Below are 16,369 nucleotides of genomic sequence, written 5' to 3' on the forward strand. Positions count from 1 at the left end.
ATGCTCAACGCCCCACCCGGTGACTTCTGCCGAAATGGGTGTAAAATCCTACTTCTTTCTGGTGGCCTGGAGGCCCTGAGAGAATAGGCCCTATGCTGCTTAACTGTCCTTGTCACAGACTCCTTGAAAGAGGGGATTTCAAAAAGTTCATGGAAAATGGAGTTAGAAGATAAATTTAATATGTGCAACCATTTGTGCTCCAGGAAGCAGCACTCTTCTTGCAAACATGCATGTAGATCAGAGCTGGCATTAGGCTGCACCCCTAATCTAGAGGAGAAGGCCATGAGCAGACAAAGTGGCCACTGCACCCATACATGCCCTGCAGCTACAGTGCCTTGTGACCCTCTATTTCATCTCTACCCCTCTGTAGTCCATGACCAAGGTGGCAGCTACAGCTCTACTTCCACATGTTCAAGGTCACACAGACAGCGAGAAAGGTAATGAACCTCTGTCTGCAAAATCCAAATTTGACCATTTTTCTCTGCCACAGCTAAACATGTAGCGAATATTTTAGATTTTACCTTTTCTAGTTTTTTTTGTATAAATGTATGTTCTTAGTCATAATCAGTTAAGATAATCAAAATTTCTAGATTGCGTACGTGCTAAGGTGATCTGTATCTAATCAGGAACCTTTTGTTTAGGTGCTTGGATCTTTTTTGTTTACAGGGAGTATTTCCAATGAGGAGGTTTAATTTTCACATGCATCGAAACTGGGATTCCTTGAAGATGCTGATGGCCTTTGGGGTAGTGTTCAATAAAAATCAACTGGTAAAAAAATGGGCTTATTTTTCACATGCACTTTTGCTTTTTTATAATTGATTTTCCTTGCAATGAACCTTCATCCAGTGATACCAGGGTGGAAATCAGGTGGCTCTGGGAAGCCCGGATGCCTCAGGTTGCTCTAGGTGATGGTTGCACTTTCACCTCATTCACACCAAGTGAATGTTGCATTTCTTATGGCGTAGAGTTTTGTTGTCATTGTCCTTCTGCTTTAGAATTCCAGTGTGAAGTGTACAGAGTTGCAGCCTGTTTAAACAGTTCCATCTGAATTACACTTACTTAAATTTATGTTTTGATCGTTTTCGAACTGGGATCTAATTGCTGATGTCCATCTGCTGGCTAATAAGAAAAGAGGTTACCAGTGCTAACTGGATTATGCAGATCTCTGATGATCTTTGAGGACTCTTGACTTTACAAGTTGAAGCTATGGTTCCTAATGAGCTGTGCTCAAGTTCATTGTCTGGGGGGATGATGTTTGTTGCAGCAGTTTAGATGCCCCTTGGACCACCCACTTACCCGAGTGTTTGTGTTGGAGTCCTGCCTAGCTCAGCTTCTCGTCCAGCTTCTTGCTGGTGCACATCCTGGCAAACAGCGATGGCTCAAGTGCTTGGGTCCTTGCACCGACACAGACTGAATTTCCAAGCTGCTTGCTATGCTCTGCTGCAGTTTGACTTATTGTGGGCATTTTGGAGAGTGAACAAAAATCTTTTTTTTTTCCTTTTTATCTGTCTTTCAAATCCAAAACTGAAGGAGAAGAAAAAGGATCCCTGCTCTGATCCCTTCGGCTTACAAAGGATGGTCTGGATCAGTTCACAGGGGCCTTAAAAGTATACCCAGGGTTTGACCCCCAGGTTCATGAATCGCTGATTCTGTGACCTTGACAACTCATGCCCAGTCCCTTAGATTTGTTGTCTGCTGTGCTAAGGCTCATCTGGCATCCTTTTGGGGGGGTTAACACCTAGAAAGCACTCACCAAACATACATTATGGATTGTGGTCTTGAGAACATAATCTTTGGACACAAATCGACTTCCTTTCTTGCCAAAGGTAAGGTTATATACGTGTTAATGTTTTAATGATAGTAAAGTTTGAGGTATTACCTAATTACTTGAATTAAGTTAAAAATAGTCATTTAGATGTTCAGAAAAATAAAGCCAAATATCATAGATTTGCTTAGGTATTACAGGTGTGTGTGTGTGTGTGTGTGTGTGTGTATGTGTGTATGTGTAGAATAACTGAAAATAAAAACTGTGGGACCAGCACGGTAGCCTAGTGGCTAAAGTCCTCATTTTGCTTATGCTGGGATCCCATATGGACCCGACACTGGTTCTAATCCCAACGGCCCTACTTCCCGCCCAGCTGGCTTCTTGTGGGCTGGGAAAAAAGTCGAGGATGGTCCAAAGCCTTGGGACTTTGAACCCACGTGGAAGACCCAAAAGAAGCTCTTGGCTCCTGGCTTCGGATTGGCTGTTGTGTCCACTTGGGGAATGAATCAGTGGATGGAAGATCTTCCTCTCTCTTCTCCTCCTTTCTGTATATCTGACTTTCCAGTAAAAATAAATAAAACTTGAAAACGAGAAGAAAAAACTGTATTGTAGCTATGAACTGTTACTGGAAGCCTAAGTGTCTGTTTTTCTAATGCAGTGAAAATCTGTGGGTTTTCTTCCTTTGAAGCCTTCTATTTGGGCAGTGCAGGGATTGTGAGTACATTTTGGACTAGCAGTTAATACCTCACTGTGAAATATTCACATTTGAACAGAGAAGGCATCTGTTAACAACTGAAATGAGGAACATCTTTGTGCATGTCACTACAGAAGTTGGAGGAGACTAACATTAAACCATGTCTCACCAGTTTAAATTTCAGGTCAATGTGCAGCTCCCCAGTATGTCGAGAAATCTTTCAGAGCTGGAAGATGTGGGGGGCACCTGATGCCTTTTAGCAGTTCAACCCATAAAGGTGCAGGATTGGATCTACAAAATGCTCTTTGCTTCACACTAAGTTCAATTTAGCAGTTGTAACTGAGCAAGTTCACAGTTCCAAGAGTACATTGAACTATATAAGCTTTGATAATAAAACTGTAACAGAGATATAATTTATTAATAAATTGCACATCATTATGCCTTAAGCAAAGAATGTGTGTATTTTGTTCTTGTTTCATAACGGGCCTTCTAATTGATATGTCATCTTGAAAAAAGATGGAAAAGAAATGACTCTGGTTGGGAATAAAAGGCCAGCCTGTCTTCATACATCCCAGGTGTGGATTTCATGGCTGAAGGGAGTGTGATATAGAGTGTATGTATAATTGGTATGTAATTTAGCTTTTATTTTTGTGAAGCATTGAACATTACTGATTAGATATATACTCTTCATGTCATTGCTGTCATAAGAACTGATTGTGACAGGGAAACAGATGTCAGAAAGCGATTACACTAATAACAACATTACTGCCACCAATTTCATTCTAGTAACCTGCCTGGAATCTATATGTGGCAACTAATTTTCCTTAGCAGTTGAGGACAGGTGCTTATCCATGTCCTTTACTATCCTACTGAAAAGAAAATAGTGGTTAAGAGCATTTTGGATTTTGTAGTAACAGCTTTCCAACTCTTCAAGTCTTGCATGTGTCCGCGTAGTATGCTTTTCAAAGCTTACCCTCTCTGATGGAGGTTTTCCTGTCAGATTTGTTCACATTGGCTGGACTGTGACCACATCCTCTGATGTGAAAATTGACTGACAAATGAATGCACTCTCATTCCCTTCCAGGGAACTTGAGTTTCTGCGTGGTCACTCAGTGTCCACGTTGTTTCACTGTCACAGTATTTAAATAGATAGTGCTGTTCCTTGTTCAGGTTATAGAGCAAAGCAGTATCTGGGAGAAAAGTTTATCACCCAGTGGTCAGAAATGATTGTTCAGGCTGTGATATGTTTTCAATCTAATCTCTCTCTCCTCTCTCCTTTCCCTGTGTTATTCTAGTTTTGCCACTTACCAGCAATGACCTCTAGACCATTTGTATATAATACCAGGCCTTTCTTTTCTCAGTTTTACAGTAGGAATAACAACTCCTGTCTCAGGATGGCTTTGAGGATGCATGAGATAATTTGTAGAAAGTGACTAGCAAAAGTCAGAAAATTTTCAACCATTGATAAACGTTTCTGTGCTATGTTGTGGGCTGACATTGTATTTGCCTGTGCTGCTCTCGGAGTGTCTACCTTATAAACCTAAAACAGAATTGAAAAAGGAAACAGGTTACCTCAGTGGCTAATCTGCTATGTGTCCCATTGGAGACTTGTCGTGATAGGACATTGAGAATTTGTAAGGAAGTTAAATCATAGTACAGGTTTCAGATTTGAGGTAGGAATCTGAAGACATTATTTAAAACTTGGTACTATGTCTTTTTTCATAAAAATGATTTATAGGAAAAGCAGAGGAGGAGATAGAGGAGGAAAAAGAGGGAGAGAAAGAAGGAAAAAAAATCTATCATCTGCAGCTTTACTCATCAAATGTTTGTAATAGCTGAGAAAGACAGGATTTCTGAACTCCATTCAGGCCTCCTGTGTGGGTACCAGGGGTTCATGTATTAGAGCTATCATCTGCTTCCCAAATGCATTTGGAGGGAGCTGAATCGGAAGAGGAGTAGCTTGGATTTGAACTAGCATTTCCATGTGGGGCATGAGCATCCCAATGACAGCTTAGCGCATTGCACCGCAATGCCCACTCTTCTCTTAAGGATAATGTCAGTTTTGCCTGATGCATATATGATTTAAAGGCATCTTATTATGTCTTGGTGTAAGGCAACAAAAATTAGAGCAGTTTTGGTGGAAATGCTGGGAGCGATGCTTAAATTTTTATTTGTGAGAGATCAAGTGCTAAGAGGGAGAACCCTTTAATCCCTTGACTTATTCCCAAAATGCCCACAAAATGCTGGGATTTGGAGCTGAAAACTCAATCCAGATCTCTCCAACTGTGGCAGGGATCCAGTTGCCTTAGCCATTGCTGCTTCCAACCAGGTTCCGTATGCCCAGGAAACTGCAAAAGCCAGAGCTGGAAGTCAAACCAGCCCTCTGATTCGGCCCTAGAGTCTGACAATGATGTTTATTTCTGCTGAGATTATTTTTTTTTCATTTTTCTAAAAAAATATGGAACACATCATGAATTTGCGTGTCATCCTTGTGCAGGGGCCATGCTAATCTCTGTATCATTCCAATTTTAGTATATGTGCTGCCGAAGCGAGCACTGTTTTTTTTTTAGGAGTGCCTGACCTGACCCACATCCCACCACTGTCCTTTTTTAAGAGTCCTGACATTCTCAGGGTCCTTGTTCCTGTGTTTAAACCACAACCGTGACCATTTTGGCACCTGTTTTCACCATAGGGCATGAGTGAGTCAATGTATAATGAACAGCTTTAATCACTGGCACTGGCAGATTAAATTCAGATTCCAATCCAGAGGTCAGAGCTCCGTAGCAACACCCAACCCATTGAGAAGCCCCTGGTACCAGAGAAGGAAAGAGAGAAGGTGGCTGAGTGTACTGTCCTGTTAAAAGGTGGCCAGAGACATCAGGTCGTGTCTGGCCTCTTCCTCGTCGGTGCAGCAGTGTACACATTTTTCAGGTGTGCCTTCTCTTTAGGATGTTCTAGAAATAATATCCTTTCTTCTCTGCTGCTGAGCGAATTTCATTTCCCAATGTTATATTTATATAGTATAAATAAATGTAACAGAGGTGATAAAGCAGTGAAGAACTGACCTGTAAGCTTTCTAAGCATTTATCAATGGGGATAATTTCCCATAATAACTTGACTTTATGCCAGTTTTTATTTTTGTTACAAATATTCCTTCTTAGTACCGCTTGCTACTTACATTGCTACATTTCTATAATGTTTTATCAACCCTCCAACGACTATGCAATTATGTACTACATCTGCCATACTTAGAGGTTTTTGGTTTCCTGCCAGTGTTGGTTTAAATCTTGTTTGCACTATTAATTTGTTTGAGGAATCCTGTTTGAAAACAAAATACTCGTGCAGTAAACATGGTTTTCGTTGCTGCCTTTCAAAAGCTAACAAACGTGATTAAATTCTGACGTAGGCTTTGTGATTGAAAGTTAGGGTATTAGCTTGGTGGGTATTCAGTATTTCATTGCCATGTGCTCTCTCTGTAAAGTTTCTTTTGGATTTCCAGAGTTAACTGCTGTTCTGTTACTGTCTCCTTGAGCACTTGTTCCTCGATACCACTGGGAACGTCACATGTTTTCTGGTGAAAAAGGAAGCTAATGAGTTAGAAAACAATGAGCTAATGAGAAGTCAGAAATGTGTGTGGGGGGGAGGAATTCAGACTGTGTAAGGCTTGAAGACAGCACATTTGTGTAGGTAGAATAAGTGTAGTGTACCAAATAGCATTTTTCTGGGTTTCCCTCTTCTAGAACATTTGATGACGTCAGAGTGTACAGCCACAACATGATTACTAAGGAATAAATCTACTAGCGATGAAAAATCATTGACATTATAGGTTGCTTTGTAAATTTGATCTTGAATATTTACAAACCCTCTGGACAGAGAATTCCAGTCAAAAGTATTACCAAAACACTGAAGTAAACTGCATTTTCCCGAGTGCAGACTGTTCATTTGAGTTGTCCCATGTTGCTGCTGACAGGCTGTGAATAACTTAGCCAAAAGGACTAGTCAATACCAAGCATCCAAAAAGAGAAGACTAAGGGAATGGGGGTTTTGCAACTGCTACTTTGAGGTCATAGTATCATTTATTGTGTACGACACTCATGAGATTCTGAGTCTTTTTTTCATTATTTTCAGTATAATTGTGGGGCCAGCATTGTGGCCATCACCTGTGACATCAGCATCCCATATGGGTGTGGGTTCAATTTCCAACTGCTGTACTTTCGAAGTAGCTCCCTGCTAATACTTGGAAAAGCAGCAGCAGATGTCCCACGTGCTTAGTCCCTACGCGCACTGCAAGGCCTAGGTGAAGCTCTTTGCTCTGTGTTGGCTGTTACAGGCATTTGGGTGGATGGAAGATATCTGTGTAGGGGTGTGTGTGTGTGTGTGTGTGTGTGTGTGTGGCCCTCTTCTCTCTCTGTGTAACTCTATCAAGTAAAAATCTTTTTAAAGAAACAATTCGTGTACAAGAAAAATGTCACTAGGGGTTTTCTAGTTATTCATTTCTTCTCTGTGGTGGTGTTTGCCGAGACTTAATTTTGCTTTTAGCAAGCAGTGTGGCCCTAAATGTGGAACTCCTGGTTAGTGTTCCACTGTCAACAAATGTTTTCATTTCCTTTCTCTCGTGTTCATTGTCCTGGTCTCAGTGTCCATACACCAGGCCTGACTTTCTAAGCAGGTGGCTGTAATACAAAGGTTTCAAGGTGTGCTGACAAATTGTAATAACCATGTGGGATTGATTTTTTTTTCTTTTTGGCTACAATTCTGGGGAGGCAATTTTAGTGACTTCTTGTCAGGTAAAATGTTAACCCAAGCAGTGCAGAGTGGGGGCAATGCACAGCAGTCAGGAGACAGATTGCGATGTTGAGCATGTGCCAAGGGGAGACCGTGGATATCTGGGACCTGGGAGGACTCTTCTCCTGAGTGTCAATCACAGAGCCAGGCCCTGACAGTAAACATTTTTCCCTTGGGGGTGCCAAAGGGGGCTGAATTAGTAGGGTTCCAATATGGAGACTATTTAATTTTAAGTGAGTTCTGTTACTTCAAGAATATCCTGACCATGTGAAAATTGTACACTGCACTAGATTTTCTGAGACAAACTCTCACTTCTTGCTTGGTACTTCAAGGGTAGTCATGGCAACCACCCTAAAGTAGAAATACAAACCTGATGCTTGTGCTAAAGGTGAGGAATCTGGATTTGATGGTAGTGGGGAAGCTATTTTTAGAGACAGATGAAAGGAAACAAACATTAATTGTTTCTTATGCCTTGGATTTTTTACCATGAAAAACAAGATAGATTGTGGAGGAAGAGGGCTTTGTGAAATGATACAATCCGGAGAGAGCAGAAAGGAAAGTTATGTCTTACAGGCAGCTTATGAATCAGCTCTTCCTGGAGCTTTTTGACTTCTGAAGTGTGAGTGGTAGAAGCATGGCACTTTCTGTTCATCTTTTCTTCATACATGAGCCCTTTCTGCTGTTGGCAGGATACACCCCACAGAAGAGTAATGTAGTTTTCTGAGATTGTGCAGCTAGCAAATAGCACGACCTTGGATCCATGCTGTGCATTGCCTGCATCTGCTCCTAACCACAGATCCTTGCTTCCTGGATATACTGAATGCAGGGTTACTGGGTGCCTGTGTTAGAACAAGGTATTCTTAGACTCAGTGGGATCCCATTTTCATATATTGGACATTGATTTGTCTTCTCTGAGTCCTTTTGTGCATGCTATTTCACCTGGAAAATATCAGGTTCATTTTCCTTTTGACTTGTGGTCATTTGACCTAGCGGTTAAGCCACCAAATAGGACATCCTCATCCTACATCTAAATGCCTAGGTTTCATCCTTGGCTCCAGCTTCTGACTCCAGCTTTTTGCTAATGCAGTGAGGATGATTCAGTTACTGGGCGATCCATGCACAAGACCCATATTGATTTCCTACTTACAACTCTGGCCCAGCCTTCTGTGGAAATGGAGGATGGAAGCGAGTGAACCAACAGAAGGGGGTGCTCTTTCCTGTTAACACATCCCTGCATTTCAACAAAACAAAACAAGCACAAAACAACAATTTATTGGCCATCATAAAAAAAATCAAAGCTGAAAAAATGTTTTGGAGTGTGTGGAGCAAAGGAAAAATGACATGAGCTCAGTCATTATTTAAGATAGTATGCAAGTTCTTCAAAAAGGTTAACATAGAACTATAAGATGATCTTGCAATTCCAGTTTATCAGTCTGCGGGGAGACATTGGCACAGTAATGTTTGTTGCTATACTGTTCATGATGGTCAAGAAATGTCTGCCTGGAGAAGGAAAATGTGGGGGAGGGTACTGTGGTGCAGCAGGTTAAGCTGTCACTTTGAATCCTGTTCCATATCAAAGTAATAGTTTAATTTCCAGCTGTTTTGCTTCCAACTTAGCTTCCTAAAAATGCATCCGGGGGGTAACAACTGGTGGCTTAATTGCTTGGGCTCCCCAGTCCTGGAGGTTATAGGTACCTGGGGAAGGAATCAGGAGACAGAGGATCTATTGCTCTGCCTTTCAAGTAAATGAAAATAAGCATTGGAAAGAGGAAAAGTGGTACATGCACACAATGGAATAGTGTTCAGCTTTAAAAAAAGGTTGGATAAATCTTGTGATTCACAGCAGGCGGGGAACAGGAGCTCACTGTGTTAAGTAAGCCGTTCATGACTGTACCTCACTCCTATGTGGAATCTAAAGCATTGGATTATTTGCTAGGAGTGAAAAATATAATGGTGGTTGCCAGATGCTGGGGAGGGAAGAGTAAAGGTATGAATAAGGAAAGGTTGGTTAACAGCTGCTAAGTTCTAGTCAATCAGAATGAAAAATTCTGGGGTTCTATTGCACATTAAAGTGACTATTAATGATACTTATGTCCTGTGTTTTTCTTTCTCTCAAAAAAAAAAAAAAAAACAAAAGAAAGGAAGGAAAGCCTAGAAGATAGGGTTTTAAAGATTTTTTTTTTTTTGCCATAAAGGAATGTTAAGTGTTTGAGGAGAAAGACATATTGACTCTGATTGGGTATTACACAGTGTATTGAGATATCACCTTACTTCAAAAATATGTATAATTTTTCTATGTTAGCATTTTTTAAAAATGGAAGTGTCTTAAAAAAATAACCAACAAAAGAGTCAGACTCAAAATATTTCTACCCCAGAAGCTTTCTGTGGTCTCCTTGTAGAATTGCTGGCTCCTTCATATGGCCCCTTGGTTTCTCTTGTCCTCTGTTTGGGCAGTGTGGTAGCTGTGCCCAGTGTTTGCTGCCAATGGCCAGATTAACTGCTAGTCCTTGTCCTTAGGAAGCCCTAGTGGGGTCTCCCTCATTTCCCAGCAGGGCTTTGTGCTCAGGATGTGTCTTGAGGTGCTTGGTGAATGCCAAGGAGGTTTATAATCTCTCTTCATCCAAATGCAAGTCTAGGTTGGCCAAGGCAAAGGAGCCCAACTGTAGCATTGGAAGGGAATTGTGAAAGGAATATGATAATCTTTAGCAAAAGCAGAGATCACTGTTGTCACTGTTGTCCTTCACTTGAATTTCCAAGCACCTGCTATGCAGGATGAGAAGGATTGCAGATGTTTCCTGGAGGGACTGACTGGGATGGCTGCCTCCTTCCTGAAGTGTTGCCCTACCCGCAGGCTCTTCTTTAGGCTTCAACTGAGCCCTACCAGGTGATAGGGTTTACCTCTGAGAATTTTGATTGGGGAGATGGAATACTTTTTAAATGAATCATTTTTCATCCCATTATAAAGAAGCTTTCATAGAAAGATTCATCCCATTCAGTCTTACATGATGATACAAGAACCTGTTCAACTTTCAGTGGGAGTCCTGATTTCATCCTGTGAAGGAGTCCCTGTTAACACCCTATGTGTAGCACATAACCTGTGATACTGGTTTTGTTTGCTAGAATTGGAGTCTCACTTAAAACTTGCCTATCAATGGGAAGGATAGGCTATGGTGCAGTTACCAAAGATAAGTTGCCATAGAAACTGTCCAAACTTCTTTCCACGGGGTGGCCTTTCTTGCCTGTGGTGTGGGCATCAGGGCAGTGCTGATGAAGTAGCCCGTGGTAAGATTTAATGTGCTGTGCTCAGCCACATCTCCTCCTCTCCACGTGGCTTGAGAGGGGTGTGGTAGATTCAGGGTAGTTATCAGGAAGTGCCACTGCACTGCGACTACTTCTGCCTGTGTGTTTCTCAGACTCTGTGGGGAGAGGTCAGAGAACAGTGGGCTCTGCGATACTAATCTCACTGCCCAACTTCACTGGCAATAGTTGCTGTACTTGTAAATTTTCCTGCACTCTATGATTAAATTAGGAATAACCCTTATCTGGCCTAGAATAAAACTGCACCTACCTTGCCGATGGGTTTTTTTCCCCAGACACTTTAAATAAAGCAAAATTAAACAGGTATTGTCCTTGGCCATAGTTTTTAGTCTTTAATACTCATTCTTCCTTGAAGAAATGTCTCCTTGCCTCCAAATGCCGAGGGTGAGGTCAGCTGCCATGCTTATGGAAGATATATCTTCCAACTTTCGAACTTCTATGCTTTTCATTGGGTATTATAATTAAAAGTCAAAATACAAAGCAAATTTGCTAAAAAGATTATTAGCTTATGGATGTTCAATCATAAAAGAGCCCTCTACTGGGTTTGTACATGACCCTTCCGTATACCCCCATTCTGACAGACTCTAAAGCAAATAATCTGCATTTGAATTAGTAGTTATTAAATTCTTTATAAGAGCCACCTAAATGTGTCTTAAATAAAATATCTTGTACACTGAACTGTGGGAAGGACATGAATTTTAATGTATTTTCCAGTGACTGATAAGAAAGCAAATCCTGGCTTACCCAGAATTTTTAAGTGACAGCCACAGACCCTGGAGCTAAGTAAGAAATGAGTCCTGTCTTACAGCTCACAGTACTTTGTAGTTGGATCTCAGAGAAGGGTTTTTGTCAGAGAGATGAGAGAGCCTTCACGACTTAGGACGCACTCTAAAAAACATTGGCTGTGGATTCACAGTATTGGAAGAATTCAGATATGCAATGCTCGGAGATGTAAGGGGTAAGAAGACTGACTTCTTGCTCTTTGACATATTAAAAAAAAAGAATTAGAAAGCAAATGGGCAGAGATATATGTGTAAACAATATATTTTATGATGCCGATAAGGATGATCAATAGTGGTATTTTCACAGTACTATGTTTTGGGACATAAAAAAGGGACAGTTATTATTCCAAATCCCAAAGCTTTGTCTTGCTTCATTGTTAGTAGTCACAGGAATATTGTGACAATGCTGAGGACCTCTTGAGTAATGATTGTGCAACACATTTGTTTAGATGATTTGCATTAAATATTGTCTAATTTGGGTTTTTTTTTTAAAGATTCACTTATTTGCTTATTTGAAATGCGGAGTGACAGAGAGAGCCAGAAAGAGAGAAAGTGAGAGAGAGAGAGAGGGAGAGAGATCATCCATTGCTCACTCCCCAAATTGTGTAAGCAGCCAGGGCTGAGACAGGCCGAAGCCAGAAGCCAGGAACTCCATCCAGACATGCCACCTGGGTGACAGAAGCTCAAGCACTTAGACTGTCATTTGTTGTCCTTCCAGTGACATCAACAAAAAGCTGGACTAGAAGAAGAGTGGCTGGGACTTGAATCAACGCTTTAAGGGATTCAGGCAGCCTTAGTTATTAGAATTCCTAAAACTGGGGGAATTCCTAAACCACCATCTCAGGGTGAGTGGTTGTGGGCAGAACCACATCTGCAACTCACTCCTCACACATTTCAGAATCCGATGTCCCTTTTGTCGGTGACCATCATCGCCTTCGAGACGCTGCCTTTCATGGAGCGTTTAACCATGACAGGTTGGGGGTGACACATACTTTCTTTCAGCCTTATTCTCTCATTCCTGAAGAAACCAACTTCATCAGCTTTGAGTGAGAACTAGTAGATGGTGACTTAGGAACAGTGCTCTGGGAGGGGGTGGCAGTGTGATTTTAGTCAAGAATTAGCCTGACAGGATTTAAGATCAGGAACAACAGGATAGATTGGATCAAGCTATAAAAAGATTATCTAGAATCTTGTTACTCAAAATGTAGTCTGTGAACTTGTGATATCAGCTTTAGCTGGAAGCTTTGGAGAATTTTAAAATGTCTAAAAACCTAGCAAGCCAGAATCTGCATTGTAAAGAGGATCTTTTTTTTTTTTTTAATTACAAAGTCAGATATACAGAGAGAAGGAGAGACAGAGAGGAAGATCTTCCATCCGATGATTCACTCCCCAAGTGAGCCGCAACGGGCCAGTGCGCGCCGATCCGAAGCTGGGAACCTGGAACCTCTTCCAGGTCTTCCACGCGGGTGCAGTGTCCCAATGCATTGGGCCGTCCTCGACTGCTTTCCCAGGCCACAAGCAGGGAGCTGGACGGGAAGTGGAGCTGCTGGGATCAGAACCGGCTTCCATATGGGATCCCGGGGCATTCAAGGTGAGGACTTTAGCCGCTAGGCCATGCCGCCAGGCTGTAAAGAGGATCTTAAGAGGTTGCTTTACTCATTAAACTTTGAGATGGGCTGATCTAAATCCAAAGGAAAAGAGAAGTCATTGAAAATGAGAACTGCAAGTAGAGTCTAGAAAGGGACACGTTTCTACTGTGGTGATGAGGTATATTTCATATTTCACATGGCCTTTATGACTAGGGATAATATAATATGCAAATGAATGACAGCCAAGATATCAAAACACGTCTGCAGTTAAAAAGATGTTATTGTAGACTTTGTAATCCCCAGATGATGAAAGCCAGAGGTCTTATGAGGGAGGTTTTCATTTTCATGGGTGTGCAGGGTAGTGTACAAGCTAAGGCCCTGCTGAAGAAAGAACATTGGCCAGAGTCCATTACTAAGCAAAAAAATCTGATTCTTAAACATGTAAAGATTTAAATTCAATTATGTGCTTAGGTGACAGAATAAAATAAGCAATATGACCATTACCAGACTGAGAATGAAAATTTTGTGTCTTGGACATAATTCAGGAAGGTATTCATTTAAGTACTTTGAGATGGATTCTTTCCATTGCTCAATAAAAACTGCACATGTCAGGGGCAGGTGTTAGAGGTGCAGTGGGATGCCTGTGATGTAGAATGCTTGATTTGAGTCCCTGATGCTCTACTTCCAAACTGGCTTTTTTTTTCTTAAAGATTTATTTATTTTTATTACAAAGTGATTTATACAGAGAGGAGGAGAGACAGAAAGATTTTCCATCCGATGATTCACTCCCCAAGTGACAGCAACGGCCGGTGCTGTGCTGATCCGAAGCCAGGAACACAGATCCTCTTCCAGGTCTCCCACGTGGATGCAGGGTCCCAAGGCTTTGGGCTGTCCTCAGCTGCTTTCCCAGGCCACAAGCAGGGAGCTGGATAGGAAGTGGAGCTACTGGGATTACATCCAGCGCCCATATGGAATCCCAGTGTGTATAAGGCGAGGACTTAGCCGCTAGGCCACCGCGCCGGACCCAAACCTGGCTTTCTTAATGTATATTGGAGGGCACTAGGTGATCACTCAAGGGACTTGAAGATCTGGATGGAGTTCCACACCTCTGGCTCTGGTCTGTCCCAGTTCCAGCTACAGCTAGAGACAATTTTCTGTCTTTGTTGTTTTTGAGGGTTTTGGGGCTGGTGAGGTAGCACCCTGGCAAAGAGAAAAGGAATGAAGGAAGGCAGCTGCAGAAAGGGTGCTGTTGAACTGGCCACAGTGTTTCAAGAAGACAGAGCTGGATTCTTTGTCCCACTTACTGCCTTCCAAGAGACTGTAGGACACGATTCCAGACAATCAGAACAGACTTTTTGATCGGCATCAGTTTATTTCTCTTTGTGGTCAGATCTTTTGTCTCACCTTGGCTCAAACTTACCCCAAAGAGTTTTTATTCTTTGTGCATACTCTGCCCCTGTGGGCATTCTCTGCACAAACCAGCATCTGTATGACTCTGGTTGGTTAGATTTGTGCACAAAAGAGGATGCGACGTCCACCATGGGGCGGGGGTGGGAGGGAGGAGGGTGCAGTGGGATCCACACTGAAGCTTGGCCCCGGGGGAGGCTGAGTTGGCTGTGTGTGACAGGAGGCAAGGCAATAGCAGCAGCAGCTCTGTGTCATGCACCAGGCCCTGGCAAGAGCACTCTGGCTCCCGTCACAGCAAGTGCTGAGTCTCCAGAGCCAAGTGGGCTGAACAAGTTGGGGATAGTGTGTAAACTGTGTCTAGTGCCTTCTGCTTAATTGGCTCAAATGAGAGCATCTTCTACAGCAGTTATAGTTGTTTGCCCTGGGCCTTGATCCCTTGGTGGGTTTGTCTAGAGACACTGGAGGTGATCACACCTTGAGGAGTGCTGCTTCTTGGGGCAGGGACCACAATACTGCCACACACCCTTGGGCACCTAGGATAGCCTCTGTTAGCTGAGAATTTCTGTGTCATTTGAGACGTATTGATAGAAAGCCTTAGTTACCATTATTCATTAATATAAGGTTAATTTATTGTTTTATCGATCAGGTGAAGTTCAAATCTCAGTTTCTGTCTCTTTGACAGAGGTTGGCCATTTCAGCCCAACCTGGTTTCCATGAGCACCAATGTCTTTGGGTACAGTCAGTGCCCCAGGGCACAGGGGCTGTTTCACCTGTTCAGAATTCTGTCCTCAGCTAACTCTGTGAAGTGGAGAGAGATAGAACTTTGATCTTGACTCCTTCCTCCTTCCCTGTTCTGCATTTATATGATCATGGTGTTCAAGACCAAGAATTCTGGCTGGAGTCTTTAAGTCACTGTGGCTCTGGGAGGTTATGGAACGAAAATAATTTTGTAGTAATTTTCCATTGGGAAAATGTGTGCCGTATCATAAGAGTATTTACAATTTCCAGAATCTAATGCTTATTTAAAATATTTTTAAATATCCTAATCTAAAGAAATCTCTCCAGTTTTTGAAAATCGCTGTTGTTATTCCTGGGACTAAAATGTAATGGAACTAAAATGTAAATTACTTAAAGGTAGGAATCTTTGTGTCTTATTGATACGTATTTCCAGTAAGCCTGGTGCCTGCTTTATAAAGTAAATATCCATTGAATAGGATTTTGACTCTATACTAGTTAGAGTGACAGTTGTTACTGGGAGGCATATATAAGTACATGTGGAATTAACTCTCAGATGCTAGCCCTTCCCCAATTTTACAAAGTTAATTAATGCAACTGAATCATCAGGCCCATTATGGTCTGTTCACATTTTAAATTATTATCAACTTCGGGCCTTTGAAGCTTTTGAAATGGATGTTTTCTACTCCCCTAGTCCCTGTACCTTAGATATTCACGTTTTTTGGAATCAACAGACCTAGATATGAGTCCTTGTTCTGCCTCTTGCAGCTCAGTAACATTAGGCAGTGTCATTGCACGTGCTAAGTCCTAGTTTCCTCTTTTGTAAAACCTTTGTCATTAAGTAAATTAATATACCAAGCTTAGTTCAGTGCCTGTTAACAAAGCAAGGGCTCAAAAATATGGGTTGCTATTGTTATTGGATGCTCTTAAAAATTATGTCATGCTTTTTAGTTTGGAGATATTTCATCTATTTTCCGCATTCACCAGTTAGCACAGTCCTTTTCGGGAGCTGTTTACTTCCCACAGGTGTTTTATGTAGTCTGTTTATTCTTATTCATTAGACAAAGTATGTCTTTTCCAGCTGTTTTTCAGTCATACTCCTAGCCTTTGTAGACCTTACCATCATAACATTACACTTTAAAGCAATGATTTTTATTAATAATTAATAAGAGGCTTTATAAACATACCACATGCCCAGTGTGTCCACATTCTCTCATAATTAGGTGTGGTTTGGCACACATCACTGCCTGCCAGTTTGATGATCTGTGGTGAACTTAAACCCTGCCATGGGCAT

At 41.7% G+C, this 16,369-nt stretch overlaps 1 protein-coding gene and 1 non-coding gene across 2 annotated transcripts in view; one reads left to right on the plus strand and one right to left on the minus strand.

Annotated features, from left to right (window-relative positions):
* Positions 1-16,369, plus strand: part of PLXDC2 (plexin domain containing 2) — a 415,329-nt gene that overhangs the window by 19,945 nt on the left and 379,015 nt on the right. The window lies entirely within an intron of this gene.
* LOC118759141 (U6 spliceosomal RNA) lies at positions 4,912-5,015 on the minus strand. Its single transcript, XR_004995995.2, has one exon. It is a non-coding gene; the product is annotated as a U6 spliceosomal RNA (small nuclear RNA).

Source organism: Ochotona princeps, chromosome 10 (assembly GCF_030435755.1).
Source record: "Ochotona princeps isolate mOchPri1 chromosome 10, mOchPri1.hap1, whole genome shotgun sequence".
NCBI classification, from domain to species: Eukaryota; Metazoa; Chordata; class Mammalia; order Lagomorpha; family Ochotonidae; genus Ochotona; species Ochotona princeps.